The 17,207-nt window shown below is 53.8% G+C and overlaps 1 long non-coding RNA gene across 1 annotated transcript; it reads right to left on the bottom strand.

Annotated features, from left to right (window-relative positions):
* Positions 1 to 11,036: 11,036 nt before the first annotated feature.
* LOC106781042 (uncharacterized) lies at positions 11,037 to 16,170 on the bottom strand. The gene is made up of 3 exons (XR_011430630.1): positions 16,151 to 16,170; positions 14,400 to 14,493; positions 11,037 to 14,290 (listed from the first exon to the last, which is right to left on the bottom strand). It is a non-coding gene; the product is annotated as an uncharacterized lncRNA (long non-coding RNA).
* Positions 16,171 to 17,207: the final 1,037 nt, after the last annotated feature.

Here is a 17,207-nt window from a genome sequence, read left to right as displayed (position 1 = left end):
GAGCTGAGGACTATTAGCCCATCAGTTACCATCTCTACTGACTTGGTAGGTGAATTCACCTGCACTTCTAGTGTCACCATGTGTGCATAGGAAGCATAGGGGAACAGAGGATGCAGGCATTGGGTTGGGAAGCTGTGACCCTCTCAGTGTGCAGGAACTACAGGTGCAGTGGGCTGAGGGGGTGGGCCATCAGCACTGTCAACCATAGTCCACCCCTTGCACTGCACTGATGCACTCATGCTCCAAACCAAATCTGTTCTGGTGAATTATGGAACTGAGGCTTCAGGGTAGTAACCAGCCACAATCTCTAAAATAGTGACAGGAGATGGTTAGTAGAAACAAGCTGCAGTCCCAGCTTTCCGGGTGGTCTGGGGGCTTTAATTTGCAGCCATCCTGCCTCCTCTCCTACCCCTTCTACATGCCCACCTATCCCAGCCAGCAAGCCCTCTGGTCTTGGTGATTGTTTGGTAGCGCCATGAAAACCTTCTTGTTCCCGTATGCCAAGGAAGGCCCAGACATTGTCCCCCTTAGTGAGACATCTGGGAAGTAGCAGCTGTGAGGAGCTGTGACCACTCTGAGATTCAAAGGAGAGGTTGTGAGAGGTGTCACCAGAAGTGATAAGAGCTACAGCTGTGGAGTAGACGCAGTCATCATGGTGTGGGTGGTATAATGGTCTCCCATCATAACGGGATGCAGCCATCCAAAGAAACACCTCAGGCCATTGTGTACTGGGGGGCGGAGATAGGTCTCCCCTCCTGCCACTGTTCTCCCAGTGGTGTCTACCACCAGTTGAACACATCCAGTATCCAAAAAAACACCACACAATTGGAAAGCTCTGTAGAGTTCACCTGAGGTGGCACAGCACAAGATGGTGGACGACGGGCAGCCCCTGGAAATCTCCAATTGCACTAAGCATAGGGTTCATGGGGGCAGCCCTGTCCTCCCAACGACCCCTACGTGGTGTTCCATCATCTTTTTCAAGGATGGAATTAAATTTGTCAATGTCATAAGATGCTTAGATCAGTGACTCCATATAATGAGGGAAATCAAGGTCTCTGGGGTACAGTCAACAAGAACAGGACAGAGGAAAAGCTCTCCCATTGACACAGAGACTCCAGCATGTTTACTAATCTCTGGTCCTAAAGTGCACTGGCCTCGCCCTTTCCTACTCCCAGGACGGAAGGTTTTCTGCTCAGCAGCACCTTCCAAGTTGGCAGTTGATTACTGGATCGTGCCAGCACCCTCAGTACAATCCCCCAGGGGTTATTAGAGAGGGCTAATTATTGTTATTTAGTGAGTACTTGGGGGTGTGCAATCGGCAGTGGTGTCCAATCTTCTGCCAGAGAGGCACAAAGCTGCCCTTGTGTGGCCGTAGCACCTGTGTACAGGGTCTACATCAGCTGTGGGTCTCAGCGGAGATGATTCAAGCCCAGGAAGTACAGGGTCAGGGAGGGAGAAGGCCAAATTCTTGCTCAGAAGGCAGCCAGGACTGAGACCAGCAGAGCCAGGTGCCCAAGTGTGCTCAACCATGAACTCAGAGCACAGGCCCCTCGTGGCCTGTTTGTGCCTCACTCGGCCCATTTATCCAAAGGGAAGGAGATGTGAGGCCTGTCTTATGGTACATGAGGCAGTCAAAGCTGAGGAGGGAGGTGAAAGCATTTTGGAGAGTCGGGGTTTTAGAAGAATGAATGTAAGCAACTTGCAGTATTGGGGGTTTGGACAGGCTCTGATGGATCCTGGTCCCTGGCCCCACTCCAGGCAGAAGGAGGGAGGAGCCCTCATTCATTGAGCCTTGTACATGTCAGGGGAGCTGGGTCTTCGCAGGCCCACTCAGCAGAGCCTTACAAAGATCCAAAGTGATCGAAGTTGTGGGTGCCCCTGTGGGGGCGGAATCCTCTGAGGCTCAGAGAGATTCAGTAACTGGTTTATTCTTGAATGAACGAACGACCAAGAGCACCTAGCACGTGGATGGAGCTCCTCCCTACAGGCCATCGAACTCATGAGACCCGGGAATCAAGCCTTTCCCTTTGGGGAACTTAATTCTAACAGAGAAGATGGGCACTGAACACTCATGGGGAGAAATGAGCAGACAATCCAGAGAGTAATGAGTGCTCTCCGGGAAACACAGCCTGGCCTGGGGGTCCCAAATGAAGGGGGTGGCACAGCCAGATCGCTCCCTCCTGTGGCCTGGGGAGGCCCCTCTGAGGAGGTGATATTTAAACTGATCCTGAGACATAAAATAGTGCCCCAAATGCCAGGAAGAGGTGGCCTGAGGGGCCCAGGCCCAGGACGAGCAAACGCAGGGGCCCCAGGGCAGGAGAGAGCTCGGACTCTGGGGACCCTGTGGGAATCAGCTGATTGCACACCCTGTCTCTGTAGTTGTAAAGCTCAGTCCCTCTCCCCTCAGCAGTGAGAGGCCAGTTACCAGAGAACTGGCGGAAGATCCAGCCCTGGGATCCTGGGGGAGGGGGATGGGCGGGGGTGTAAGGAAGCCCTTGGCCTTCCCTCCATGACTGGGAGTGCAGACACGCACCCCTGCCCCTTCTGATAATGTCCTCATCCAGATGGCTCACTTGGAGTAAGCACCCTGGAAGGCAGGAAAAAGGGATGGTATTATGTGTCTTTTATTCTGTGGGTGGCACTTAATTGTCACTCATCAGATTCCAACAATAATGACAGTCCACCTCCCCTGATGCAGAATTGCCAGGATGCTAGGTGGGAGGGGTGTGGCCAGTGCCAAGTGTTCATGGGCAGGAGCCGAGCTGGGTATAAAGGGCAGCGCTGTGAGGACTCGCACAGCCTCCTCCAGACCCCAGTGACCTGCCGGCGGCTGTGAGCACAGACCCCTGGAGATGAAGGTTCTGTTCCTGACCATCACCCTTGGCCTGATCACAGCCCTGCAGGCCCAGGACCCTCTGTTCTTCCCCTCAGAGAACGAGAATGTGAGCCCAGGGAAGGGCGGGAAGAGAGGTATGGGGGAAAGGCGGTGACTACCTGTTGGCCAGCAGTGACCAGGGGCCTTGTGTTAGGAGGTGTCATTCAAGGTCGAAGTTCTGACCCTGTGCTCCCTGCAGAGTGTGGTCAGAGGAGCAGGTGGCTCTGTTCTTGTGTCTGCAGACAGCGCTCCTCCTTGGGCCCAGAGGCTGAAGCAGGGGAGTGGGTTCAGCATAGGGACTGTTGGTCTGACACTTCGGGAACCCAGAGGCACTGAGGACCCTGTGGAGTATAGACTCATCCAGGGCCAGGGCCCGGTCTCAGCAGAGAAGAGACTCATGGGGTGAGAGACCCCCTGCCTCTGTTTAGGGTCGGGAGCCCTGAGTGCTGGGCTGGTTCTAACAGAGCACAGGGTGTGGATGTACGGGACCCAGCCAGCCTTTGGAAGACAGCACCTGGGGTGCTGGGGATGTCTGGTGATGGCTGCAGCCCATGCACAGAGGATGGGGGTAGTGGGGTGAGGAGGAGATTCTGGGCTATGTCCGTGCTGGACTCATGGCCCCCACCCTGCTCAGATCATAGGGACATGGTATGTGAAGGCCGTGGTGGCTGACAAGGACCTGCCTAAGGAGAAAAGGCCCAAGAAGGTGTCCCCCTTGACAGTCACTGCCCTGGATGATGGAAACTTGGAGGCCATGGGCACCTTCATGTGTGTGTTGCCTCCCAAGGGTGCTGCTCTCCCCTCCTCCTCCCTCTCCCCAGGCTGCGAGGTGGCCCAGAGCAGCCCCTCTTTGTGCCTCTTCCCATCCCACTTTGGGATGTGGGTAAAATGAATGTCCCCCTGACATAGAAAGGAGAGAGTCCAGACTGTGGGGATGACAATGGAACTCGTGGGGACACCAGGGCAGAGGCCCATGTGCCAGGTGAGCTCAGGTTGGCTCGAGTGTGTTTCCTGACAGCCTTCCCCTCTGCCTCCCGTTTTCCAGGAAGGGGGGCCAGTGCCACGAGAAGCGAGGTGTGATGCACCAAACTGAGGAGCCTGGCAGATATAGCCTGTGAGTCCAGACCAGGCTGTGCCACATTCCCTGCCAGAGCCCAGGCCTCCCCTTCCCCTGAGGCTGCCTGCTGCCGGGCAGTCCCTGCCCTGTCCCCTCCCAGGAGCAGCTAGCCACTCCCTTCCCAGGAGTCTCCTTGTCCTGACATTGGAAAGGTTTCTCCACAGCAAGGATGACAGTACCAAACCCTCCCTCTGGATGGTCCTAGCAATTCAGCTTGCAGAGAACCAAGGGTTGAGGATGAGGATGCAGGGCGGGGCAGGTGCTGGGTGAACAAAGGAAAGAGCCCCAGCCTCTGATGTCTTCTGGCCTCTGGTGACTCCACTGCTTGGGTTGGAACCTTCCTCATGAAGAGTCTCCCTCTCCAGAGTGTGGTCCATGGTTCTGAGCAGCAGTGTGTCCTGGGCACTGGACCAGCTTGGGCACCTGGATTACGGGGCAGTCAGTAGAGCTAAGGTGGCCGAGAAACTGAAACGTTCCAAAATGTTCCCTAATGTCTCAAATATTTTCTGCAGGAATGAAGACACTAAAGACCAATTTTCTCTATGTCTGTCTGCAGTTGGGGGAAAAAGGCACATGTACATCCTGGACTTGCCAGTAAAGGACCACCGCATCTTCTACTGCGAGGGCCAGCTCGGAGGGAAAGCAATCCGCATGGCAAAACTCGTGGGTAAGAGGCTGCTGCCCCAGGTCCTCAGAGATCCACCTCTCCTGACCCACCCCCACAGGCTCTGCTTCTAGAAGTCAGTGGAACTGGCTTCAGTCCTGTTTCTGGGGAATACGAACACCCTGCTTCTGTCTTTGGGGGCCTGGCACAATTTGCTGCCCTGGGGTGTCCAGTCCAAACTCCCTCAGTGACCTGACTTCTCACCAAGGGGATATGGACGCAGCTGCTAAGTCCCATCTCTTGGGGTCTGGGGCGTGAGGCCAGGTCAGCATTGGGGAGTGCACTGTTGCTGACAGAGGTCTTCTTGGAGCAATGACCCTCCAGAGTGGGGTGAAGTCCAAGAATTTTCTGGCCAGAGAGCATCACAATTCCTCCAGGCCATCAGCTTCTTCCAGGTCAGGGGTGTGACCCTGCAGATCGGTTTTGAGAGTGGGCCTGGGACCCCAGGGGCCCTCAGTGTCTCAGAGTGTCTCCCTGGCTATCCTCCTTCACAGGAACCTCTCACCTGGGTGGTGGCCTGTCTCCTCTGGGCCTACTCTGTATCCACTTTCGGGGGAACCCTCCATCTCAGCCTCAGCCATTACAGGACAAAGCCCCCCAAGTGCTAGGAGGCACTGTCTCCTCTTGGGGTCTGCTTCCTGAACCTGAGGCTCACCTGGTCACCTCTCCTACAGGTAGAAATCCCGACATGAGCCTGGAAGCCCTGGAAGAATTTAAGAAATTCACAGAGCGCAAGGGATTGCCACAGGACATCATCATCATGCCTGTCCAGACGGGTAAGAGGACAACTCTGCCCAGGTTCCCTGTGTCCACTCTGCATGTCCCTTTGTCCCCTATGTCCCTCCCTGTGTCCCCAACAGATTCCTCGTGTCCCACTGTGCCCTTAAAGTCCCTCTGTGTCCCCCATGACCTTCCTCGCCCCTTCCCCTGCCCCCCGCCATGGGGGAGACATCAGCGCTGTGTTGTGTCACAGGGGCACAAGGGCCCCACTCCGGGTCTCTGCTATTGGTGTCAGAGCTGCAGCTTGATGGGGTCCGGGCCCTTGGCTAGGGTCTCTTCTCATTGCTGAATTTTCCTTGGTTTCTACAGAAAGCTGCATTCCTGAAAGTGACTAGGGTAAGTGACCCTTGAAGCAAACAAGAGTCCTGGGTTCAAAGGAACGTCAGGAGTCACCAAGGCACCCCCAAGGTGGAGACAAGAGGGACTCCATGTGAGCCAGGCAGAGCCTTGTCTGCTCTGAGATCCTTTCTGGGATTTGATCCTTACTTGGGATGTCTGTCCCCGAACATCATTCCTGGGACATTTAGGGACTCCTTCTTTTCTCTGTCTCTGTAACTTGGGACCAATGGGCCAGGGTCTGTCCTCCACCACACCCATGCACCTGGTGGAAGTGGGAGCCTGCCCTCCATGCAGCAGCCCTGAGAGCATTACATATGCCCCCAACACTGCCACCCCTGAGAACCCCACACCTGCCCCCCCTCCCCTCCCCTGTCCTGGACTCACTGACCCTCTCCCTTCTTTCTAGGGCAGGGGACATCAGCACCCCACAGCAGCCCCAGGGCAGCACCATCAAGACCCTCTGTCCTGCAGGCCATGGAAGGAGCCCCTGCCTCTAGAGCCTGACCTGCTCTGCCCCTCCAGTTACCTTGACTCCCCTTCCTCCCCCAGCCATGCATCCCCTCTCCTAGTTCCACATAAAGAGCTTCAGCAGTTCCTGGTGACTCTGCCTGTCTGTGGGGGTCCCTCGCGTGGGCTGGGAACTGGGAGGAAGTGGGCAAGCCAGAGAAGGCAGGACAGGAGGACCCATCTATGTCTGCATTCTCCTTGAAAGTTGGACCAATCCAATGGGCATTAGGGTCCAGGCCGAGGGATGGGTGCTACAGCTCTGACCAAGGGTCTAATGGGGGACAGGTCTGACACCCAAGAAGCTCAGGTTCTGGGTGGTCACGTGGTGGGGGAGAAGGGATGTGAAGATAACAGGGTCGGATACAGCCCAGAGGTGATGACATGTGTGCAGGTGGGGATCACCTGGCCCCCTGATTCCCAACTGCCTAGATGTGGTGACAGGAGTGCTGGGAGGCTGCCTTTGAGGGTGCAGGCAGGAGACCAGGCTTCCAAAGGCCATCAGGATGGGGACAGCAGGACCCTGGAATCCCAGCCTGGGTGGGACTCTGCTCCTGCCCCTTCCCCCTAGGCCTGGCTGGACACATGCACTGCCCCTGGGGAGGGAGCCACTTCAAGAGGGACCTTGTTCACAATTGTAATGTCATCACTATGGTTTCCCAAATCACCCTGGGGCTTTGCAGTGACAGCCAGCCAACTGAGGTCAGGGTCTCCTTGCTTGTGGTAGGAGAGGTGGATGCAGCCCAGCTTCCCTAGAGACAGGGGGGTGCCTGGAGCTCCCTTCATGCAGGGTCAGTGCACCTTTCCAAGTCACAGGCCCAAGGTCCCCGGTGGGATGGCGAGCATCCCTGGGCCTCTCCTGAACACAGCAGGCCCCAGATGCAGACTTCTGGCACCCTGGTACTTGTAGGTTCCTTCCTTGACAACGAAATACTAGGTAGGGAGTCCCTGCATGGTGCAAGCCCCCCACAGGTTGAGGCGGTGCCCAGGGGGCCAGGCAATCACAGGTTACAACTGCCTTGGCTTTGTTTTTTCAGCTTCCATAAGGATGACAGTTCTTATACCACTGTCCCTGCAATGGCACGAGGCCATCAAGGCAGGAGCCTGGGAGGAGGGAGTCGGTGGAAGACTCTGTGCACGCAGGCCCGTGTCCTGGGATTCCAGGACCCTGTGCCATTTGTCCACCTGGTGCTGGCCTGCCCCTAAGCAGCGGTGTCCCTCTGATGTGGCAGCCCCAGGGGTCTGTGCAGAGAAGGGGCTGTGAGATGGCCAGGGTCAGGGTTCAGGGTCCTCAAGGGTCGAGGGGTTAAGACTTGGGGTAGGGATGCTAAGACCTGACAGGTGACAATCCTCAGCAGAACTTCCCCAGGGCACATCCCTCCAGCTGGAGAACAAGTGGGCAGAGCTGAAGAATCCCTGTGCCCAGCCCATGGGCTCATACAGAGCCGATTTTCAGGGTCTGTCTTCCTAATTGGGGGGCAACAGAATTCCTACATGAAGTCTTTTCTTTGGTCTGGGAATCCAAGTCCAGTACCTGCCCCAGCACTGTCTGCACCACAACAGCCTTGGCCCTGCCTGCAGGCTGTCCAGGTGCCTGGTCTGTGCTGGGCAGTGGTTTTCAGTGGATTCCTGGACCCTGGAGGGCCTGGTGTCCGGGGAGGGCCTTCATGGGCAAGATGGGGCAGAACAAGTGGAATCTTAACCGAATCCTGCAAACCACACTTCCCATGGGACAGGACCCTGTATGGACCCCAGGAAGACCACAGACTTTCTCAGAGAGGCAGCTGGCATCCTGGGGACTCAAGTCCCTGCGGTCAAACCACCATGCTTTACTCCCCACGTGGACTTCATTCTGGGTGGAGCCCAAGGAGCATCCCTGAAATGAAACCACCCCAAACAGGTCCAGGTCTGAGGTCCTAGCTGTCGTGGCCTCAAAGCAATGGGTGGACAGACAGAACGAAGAGTAAGAAGCAGACCCCACATAGAGTTCATCGTTCCTACAGACAGGACCCTTCTATTTCTCCCTTTCTCCTCTGGCTTGTTTACCTGATTTCTTGCTCAGTTGGTTCCTCTGAGAATTGGCCACTGAGCCGGGTAAGAGAGCAAGAGGGGCCTTGGGGTTGATACCTGAGAAAGATCAGGAGGGAGGAAGCCAAATGAGGCAGGAGACTCTCCAAGGAGCCGAGCTGGCCCAGCGGGGAGTTGGGAGCCATGGCTGCCCATGGAGGAGCCTGCATGGTGGAAAGGCCAGCTCAGCACTCTCCTCCCCAAACTCCCAATGGGCTCGGTCCTGGGGTGCTGCCACTGGTGTCTTTAGCCAACTGTCATCCTTGCAGCTCACTGGCAGGCTCTCTCCTGAAGGGGCTCAGAGCGTCACCCTGCGTGGACACTATAGCCCACCTGTCATGTCCTGAGCGCATGTAAACACCTCTGCTCACCTTTAGGGAGCAGCTCCTCCAGGTCCTGGGAATCCTCCTTTCAAGAGGACACTCAGAAGAGAGAAAACAGCGGTCAAACCACAGCCCCTGACCCACTGTAGCTGGTCCTAGGGCCAGACTGACCCACACAGCCACCCTTCAGTAGTTGCTTCTCTATGCCACACACCCTGAGACCCCCTCCATCTCAGTGGGGCCCAGATGGATGACCCAGTTGTTCCTGTTTACTTGCTGGTTGGAGGGCAGCGTATGTCTACTCATGCTCACCACACATGGGAGCACCACGTCTGCACAGATGAGCACTCGACCCCTGACCTCTAGTTAAGAAGGGGTTGGGAAGAACCATCTAGAGCAGGAATCAGGCTGGTCTCCTCCCGAGGGACCCAGTTCAGGTCAGCTCTGCACTTAAAAGGCCCTGCTGTGCAACTCAGCAGAAGGAAATGACTCCCCACTGCCGAGGAGCTGCCTCTGTGGGGGCTCACTGACCTCAACTCACCCCTTCTAGGGTCAGCCTCGAGGGGACCCAGGCCACAGGTGGGGATTGCCTAGGCCACTTGGCCAGCTACCATCACTGACCACTGCACTTTCGCTCCACATCAAGTTCAGAAACTCCACACAACTCCTGCCATCTCCTTCTGAGAGGCACAACCTCACCCTCACCCCCGTCACTAATTCCAGAATATTTTCATCACCCCATAAAGATTCCTCAGGCTTTAGCAGTCACTTCTCATTCCTCCCTCTTCTGTGACCCCTGGCAATCACTAATCTACTTCCTCTCTCCCTGGATTTGCCGACTCTGAACATTCTCATAAATGGAGTCCTGCAATGTGTGGCCTTTGGTGTCTGCCTTCTTCCACCCAGTATCACGTTTCCAAGGTCCATCCATGTTGCAGCTGTGTCAGAACTTCATTTGCTTTATGAGTGAATGAGATCCCATTGCTTGGATAGATCGCATTTGGTCATCCATTCTTCAGCTGGTGGACATCAGGGTTGTTTCCACCCTTTGACTACTGTGAATAGTCAAACCTGACCTTTGTCGGGACCACCATCAGCGGTGATGAACGTCCAGCAGAGGAGCAACATGGCCAGGGCTGGAGGGTTCTGGGGCCTGGTAAAGGTGGAATCACCCATCCTTTGGAGCAAGAACTGGGTACCTACCTGCACTTGGTTAGGGTCTCAGTCCTGTTATTCTGAGCCCCACATGGACCTGGGCCAGAGTTTTCTCTTGTGTCCTTGGTGACATCTCCCAGGCACAGCAGAGCATCTTCCTGCCCTCTAGTGGAGTGGGGACCTCAGTGAGGCCTTGGACAGGTTTTCCATTCACCATAGGTCCCTCCACCCTTTTCAGCAAGAACTGTACCGGGTAGCAGTGGGAATGTTGTGGAGCCTTCTCCTTACCATACCCAGGCACACACACACACACACACACACACACACACACACACACACACACTACAGACACACTTGCTGCACAATGTAAACACAGAGAGACACATACGCAATTGTGCACATGCACACACTCAGACAGATACACAGAGACTATTATGCACACAGAGAGACATATACACACATGTGCATGTGCACACGTGTGTACATGTCTACATACGGATATACATGTGCACAAATGAACATGTAAATTTGTGTACAAATGCATACACGAATGCACACATAGACAGACACATATGCAGATACACATACATGCACACACACACTTAAGCACACATCCACAGGGACAAGAAGATGCCATTTGCATTTGGTGGAAAGTTCTGGGAGCAAAATGGAGGAGGAATGAGGGACAGGGAAAGCAGAGGCCACTCAGGATATTTCAGTCAGAGATCTCATCCCAATACTTCCAAGTCTCGAGGTAGGAAAGGGGCAGCAGCAGCAGAGGGAGGAGGTGGACTGCGGGCATGCATCTGAGCAAGGCCCCAGGTGGTGTGGGGAACAGAAGTGAAGGGTACAGAGGGTCAGTGAGGTCTCCCAGGGTCTCACTGGGAGCAGTGATGAGAATACAGAACACAGGAGCCAGGGTACATTTGACAGGAAGGAGATCAATTCCGCCTGCAGGGAGAAAGGCAACTGCAATGGGAGCCGTGGGCATCCTCGTGGGGATGTTTAGAGCGGGCTGGATGCTTTGCTTGGAGTTCAGGAGGTCTGGCGGGAAAGGGGAGGTGAGGGGACGTCAGCTCCAAGGTGGGATCTGTAGCCTGGACTGGACCAACTCTCCCAGGGATGCTCGAGGGACGGGGCTTGTCGAGGATCCCTGGGGCTCATACAATAAAGGCCAAGGCGAGGTGGAGGATACACACAAGGAAGCCATTGTTTATCTTGCTAACTCTCAATGCAGATGTTTACTACTTCCCATTCTGATGACATTCCCCCTTCCAGATATGTTTTTTTCAGAAGGAATCAAACCCAAGAGTAATGATGGCTAATTACAAAAATTTAAGAACATCCATTCACAGGATCCAAACAATATAATCACCAACTACACGGCAAACTTGAAGGGCCTTTATGAAGGTCAGGGAGTGGCAGGATCCTGTCTCCAGGTCAGCCTAAGCCAGAGGATAAAAGGGCAGCTGGCAGGCCAGGTGAGCAGGGAACAGATATAGGGGCTCCCACTGGGCCATGCAGCCCTCCCTCCTGAAAGCATGGCTAAGTCTGCTCTCTGTGCTATGAGAAGAGGGGACCCAGTTTATTCCCACCCACACTGAAAAGGTGAGGTGAGAATATCAGTAAGGATGAGCAGTTGGCCTGTACAGGCCCCAGGTCAGCCACCTTCACTGGCTTAGAGTCTCAATTCTGTTATTCTGAGCATCAGGTGAGCTTGGGCCAGAGTTTCCTCTCGTGTCTTTGGTGATGTCTCCCGGGGAGAGCAGAGCATCTTCCTGACCACTGCCTGAGTGGGCAGTTCAGTGAGGCCTTGGACAGATTTTCATCCACCATAGGTCCCTGCCAACCCCTTACTTCTGGTGAAATTATGGGCAAGTCAGGTAGCCTTTCTAAGATGTAGTTTCTTCAGCAAAGTCATGGTTTGGAAGGAACTTTGCATATTTTAAGTCTACCTATTAATGTGAAGAATGTTGTCCCTATTATGTGCTTATATTTTGCAAGGTACTACACTGTGGTCAATATTAAAAGTCAAACACATTATTATCAAACATGTTATAAATTTCCAAAATCCATAGTGCTGTTGAAACAATATTTGAGGTCTGCAAATATCTAGATGACACCAAGTTCCCAGTCCCTACACGGGGACCATCACAGCCTCACCTCCCTGGGACCCCTCTGTGCCTCTTCTTGGTATTTTTGTGACCTGGACCGCCCTGACACTCGGCCTTGGGCTCCAGGCCTCCCTAACACCTCACCTCCCACTAAAGAGTCCAGCGTTTCTTCCCCCTCTCTGCCCATTTGTCTCCCCATGTCCACCTTTCCTCTCTGGGTGATTGTCAGCTTTCCAGCCTAACTCTTGTCCACCTGGGCCTGAGGAGACAAGTGGTCCCCTCTCTTTGCCTTTTCTCTGGTATATGCCCATGTCTGGATCTTCCCTCTCCCTCACCCATGAAAGGATTGTTTCATTCAGTCCTGAGATTTAACCTCAGCCTCTCAAGGAATGTGAGCCGCAGAAGACACAGGGATGAGGCAGGAGCTGGTGCTGGGAAACCAGATCCTGGTGGGTGGCCATGTCCAAGATCTTGGGAATAGCATGAGTATGTGTGCTCATCATCGGAACAAAACTGCACTTGATTTCAGGGGACAGAGCTTGACAATGGTAATGGTTTAGAGGATCTGGAGCCCTCAATAGTGTCAGGGCAGAGGAAGGGCCGGCAACACAGTCATAATAATTTTTATCCTATGTTCCCAAATTACCTAGTAAATGGATAGAGAGATGGTGAATAAATGGATAGTGGGTGGGTGGGTGGATGAATGGATAGTGGATGGTTGATGGAAGGACTGAAGGATGGTGGGTGGATAGTAGGTGGATGGATTGATAGTAGGTAGTGAATGTATGGTGAAAGGATGGAAGGATGGTGGATGGATGGTGGGTGGATGGATGGATGGTGGTTAGGTGGGTGATGGATGGATAGTGGATAGATGAGTAGATGGATAGATAGATCAATGTATGGAAGGATGGATAGATGTTGCATGGATGGGGGATAAATGACAGGATTTTGAATGGATAGTGGGAGGAGGGATGGATGATGGCTGCCTGGCTGGATAGTGTATAGATGAGTAGACGACTGGATGGATGGATAGATGAGGGATGCATGGTGGATAAATAGGTGGATGGATGGATGGATGGATGGATGAATGGATGAATGGCTAGATGGATGGAAGGATGATGGATGGATGGATAATGGATGGATGGTGAATGAATGGATGAACAGATGAGGGATAGATGAATGGATGAATAAATGGTGGATGGATGGCTTGCGGATGTGTGCACGATGGATGGTGGATAGATGGATGGATGGATGGATGGCTAGATGGATGGATGAATGAATACCTATGAGGCAACGATTGCCAAGGCACACTTGGACACTTCTAAGGTAAGTGAGTCTAATCCAATTGAGCATCACTGTGAGCTCTATGCACATCTGCTCCATCTACTGCTCTTCCTTTCTCGTCCCTTCCTTATTCTGGATTGGGGAGATGTCCAATTCTGACAAGGTTGTGGTCCTTTCACAGTTCTCCTCTCAATGAGCTCATCAACAGCCCCTCCCCTTCAGGATATTAGGGTCTTCGCAGTTTCTGTGGAAATCTCATCGGACATTTCCCACTAGTGTCAGCTTCCTCAGCTGACGCGATGGGACGGCAGACTCAAGTGGAGGGACAACTTGCTGTTTGCCTCTCGTATCTCCATCAACCATATGATCTCTTTCCTTGTTTCACCTGACTTCACAGCCCACTTTCCTGAGCTATGGACATCTGCTCTGATATTAGTCATTTTAAAGACATCTGGGCTCAGTCCCTTCAATCTTGTTACATTTTTCTCCATAAAGCCCTTATTACCGACATCTTTTTTCCCAAGCTTTCAGGAAAATGGTATACAAAGTGCTGAGCAGGAACCATTGATATCACCAGAGTAAAGTGATGCCATCCCTGCCACCCTTCGGCTTCAGAATGAACTTCAAGGTTTTTGGAATTCAGAACGCACAACATGGGGGTGTCCCTCCCTCTCGTCCCACCCCTGAGCTCCCCAATACCAATCCTGGGGTACTGGAAACAGGCCTCATCTCCTACCTGCACATTGGAGCCAGGCAGTGGCCTGCCATATAGGTCCTATGTCTTCTAATTATTAATGTGCTGGTGTTTCTAGGACACTTCACACGATAAAGATGGTGGTGGTGTTAATGAAAATAAGGGAGAGTCACCACCATGTACTAAGAACTAATTACAGTGTGGTTCCCTGGGTAATGCTTTACTTGCCTTCTCTCATTCACAACCCGCAAAAGCCCAGTGCTGTGGGTATTTGAGGAAGTGGAGGCTTCACAGTTCTCACATGAGCTGGAAGGTGAATAGATTGATAGGCACTGGGGATCTCTGAGCCCAGAGTGCGAGCTCTGGACTGGCTTCTGCTGAGACAAAGAACAGAGGCCTCTTGTCTACAAGACAGGTGGGCAAATGGGCCAGGGGCAGCCATTGTCATCCTCTTGTACCCAGTGGGGCCCCTGGTGGACTCACCTGGCAGCTCAACTCTGTAAGCGAGATGGGCAAGGAAGAGGTTTGGGGTATTCTCCATAGCACACCAACAGCCTCTCTAGGATCCTGTTGGGAACTGTCAGCAAGACAAGAATTATGTGTCCTTAGACTAGGCCTTATGGGGGAATTGTGAAAGTCACTTAGTGAGAGGCAAAATGCTCTGTTCCTCAGGGGGAAGTGGGGCTAGTCAGGGCATTGACTGTTCCGTTAGCTCATTCCATTCAGCCTACCACATGTGCTGGGTGTTGTTTACACCATCCTGGGCACTGAAGACAAGGTAAATAAGATGAGGTCCCCACTCAAACTTTCAAAGTCTTCTTGAGTGGCAGATGGGCAAGCTTTACCCAAGAGGAATGCCAGTCCTGAAGCCTGCAACCCACAGCCTCACTGTGCTTGAGATGGGAGGACTTCACCCAGGAGTGATCTCCTGGCTGAGGTTGGGGGAGGAGGAGTTTGCAAGATTCACTGGACAGTCTCCTGACCATCCATGCTATGCAGCCACATCAGCAATGCCTGGGGACATTTGTGAGGGAGGTCACGGAGGTTCACATGCTTCAGGAGATCATGGCAGTAGAGTGTGATGAGAGGTGATGACAGGGGCTATGGGATTGAAACTATCCTTTCATTTTTTTTCAGCAAAGATGCTGCAGAACCCCAGTTCAGTGTCCTTGGTGTATTGGGGTGGGACTGACAAGGCAGGGGCTGGGCTTAATGGATAAAATGGTGGCACAACCCTGGGTTGGAAGAGGCAGGATAGGCATTGAGAGAATGAGGAGCGTGCCCTTTGGTTGACAAGTCAGTATTCACACCCTGGAAACCTTGGGATGCTTCCAATGCCAGAACAGATCTCGAAGGCAGCTCCTGTTTTCTAGGAAGGCAAGTGGATGCAAACTGTTTATAATGCCCTTTGTGGAATCATTGCCTCAAAATTCAAAATCTGGTAGTGGCCACTGGCTCAACTGCATGGATGGCCTTGGCTTCCAGGGGGCAGCACTTTTGCTGGAATGTGCCAGGTGACCACCCAGTCTGTGAATCTGGGTGAACCACCATGTGACAGACTCAGCTCCTACTGTACTGTGGAAACCTCAGATCTCTACTTGGGGAGACAGTTTTTCCTTCACTGCTCAGAGCTGTCAATCATCCTGGCTCCTCCCCACCCATAGCTCATGTTCTTTCCACACCCCATCCAAGGACCAACTTTCTCCAGTTTTCCAAAGCCCGGGCACGCCCTTCCGTGATCACCCCTCCACCTGTGAACCTGTCTCGCTGCAGCTGGCCTCGTGCCCAGGGACAGGACAATTGTGCTTCCCCGGCCTCACAGGATCCCCACCCTCAGGGGACACAAAAGTTGCTGGTACAGAGCCTGTCACCTCCTCTTATTTCATTCAGAGACCAGGTCAGGAAGTCTCAAGTTCAGGTCACCTGTTCCTAAGCTCCTGCAGCATTTGAGAGAACTCGTGAAAACAAGCCTCCGGCAGCCTTGACTGATGACAGCGATCCTGAGGCCAGCAAAGAGACGCAGGGTGGACAGCCTCCCTGCCGGCCACCAGCCGTCTCCACTCTGCACTGCTGGGGTCTGGGCCTGCATCCCTCCTGGCCACGCAACTCCCTGCATCGGGGTTTCCCCCACGTCTGCTCTTCCTCCTTCAGGCATTAGGACCTTCCCCAACCCCACAGGCCACAAGGAGTCCAACATGGCTCTAACCCATGTCACCTCCAGGGTGGCAACCCACCATCAACGTCTGGTTCATCCTGGAGAGAGACCATGGTATCGAGTGCTTCAGGGACAAGATGAATAATCAGGGCATGAAGATGATGAAGCTCTTGAGTGGGGCTCTCCACAGAGCAGGAGGCACCTTAGGGACAGTGGCATGGCCACAGAGAAGGGGCTGCCCACAAGGGCTGGCACCTCTGGCAGCTGTGCTCAGCCATTGGGCCAAACTGCACCCTATGCGCTGATCAGGGTCCCTGTGTGTGTGTGTGTTCATGTGTGTGTGTGTTCGGGTGTCTGTATAAGTCTTCACTGTCTGTCTCTTCACCATCACTGCGACTCGACCCTTCTTGGTCACTCTGCCATCCACCCAGATGATCCTTCTGACATCCTGGACCCTCAGGGCCCTGTCCACCCTCCTTCACTCAACCCCTGCCACCCACTACCCTGGCCTCACTCCACACATATAAACCTCTCCAGCATGACTGATAACCCATTTCAGGCCAACCCCTTCCAGTCGGCACCCAGTGGTGTCTTTGCAGCCCAGTCACTGTGGGCTCCCTCTCCTCACTCCTCCTCAGCCACTGGGTCTCCCCATCTGCAAACTTGGCTCCATGTTCACTCTCCTTCCCCTCCATCACGTCCTTTCTTCCTCTGCAGACACTGAGCTCCGGGACAGCCCCACGCTCCTGACCTGTAGCTCTGACCGACCCCTTCCACGGTCCTGGCCAGGTGAAATCCACCCTGGGAACCCAACTCTCTGCCTCCTCCGCATCTGCCCCCAGCCGGGAAAGGGGAAGAGGCTGGTGCAGTGAGGGCTGGTCCCACCTTCACATCACAACCACAGACTACAAGGGCCCTCAGTGCTGCCCACACCTCTCCCAGTGTCCCCAGAGGACCTCATTTCTCCCTGTTCTACATACATTTCACACATTCCTTCTCTCCTCACCATACACCCTGCCTCCCTGTGCAGGACAAATCTTCACCCCACACAAGACTCAGTGCCTGGATTGTGTGCACTATATGTGTACATGGCTTGGTGGGGCAGGATGTGGGTGTGACATACACATTGCCAGCTA

Source organism: Equus caballus, chromosome 22, assembly GCF_041296265.1.
Source record: "Equus caballus isolate H_3958 breed thoroughbred chromosome 22, TB-T2T, whole genome shotgun sequence".
Classification (NCBI taxonomy): domain Eukaryota; kingdom Metazoa; phylum Chordata; class Mammalia; order Perissodactyla; family Equidae; genus Equus; species Equus caballus.
The sequence above is the reverse complement of the archived record's forward strand: the minus strand, read 5'-3'. Positions and strand labels throughout refer to the sequence as shown.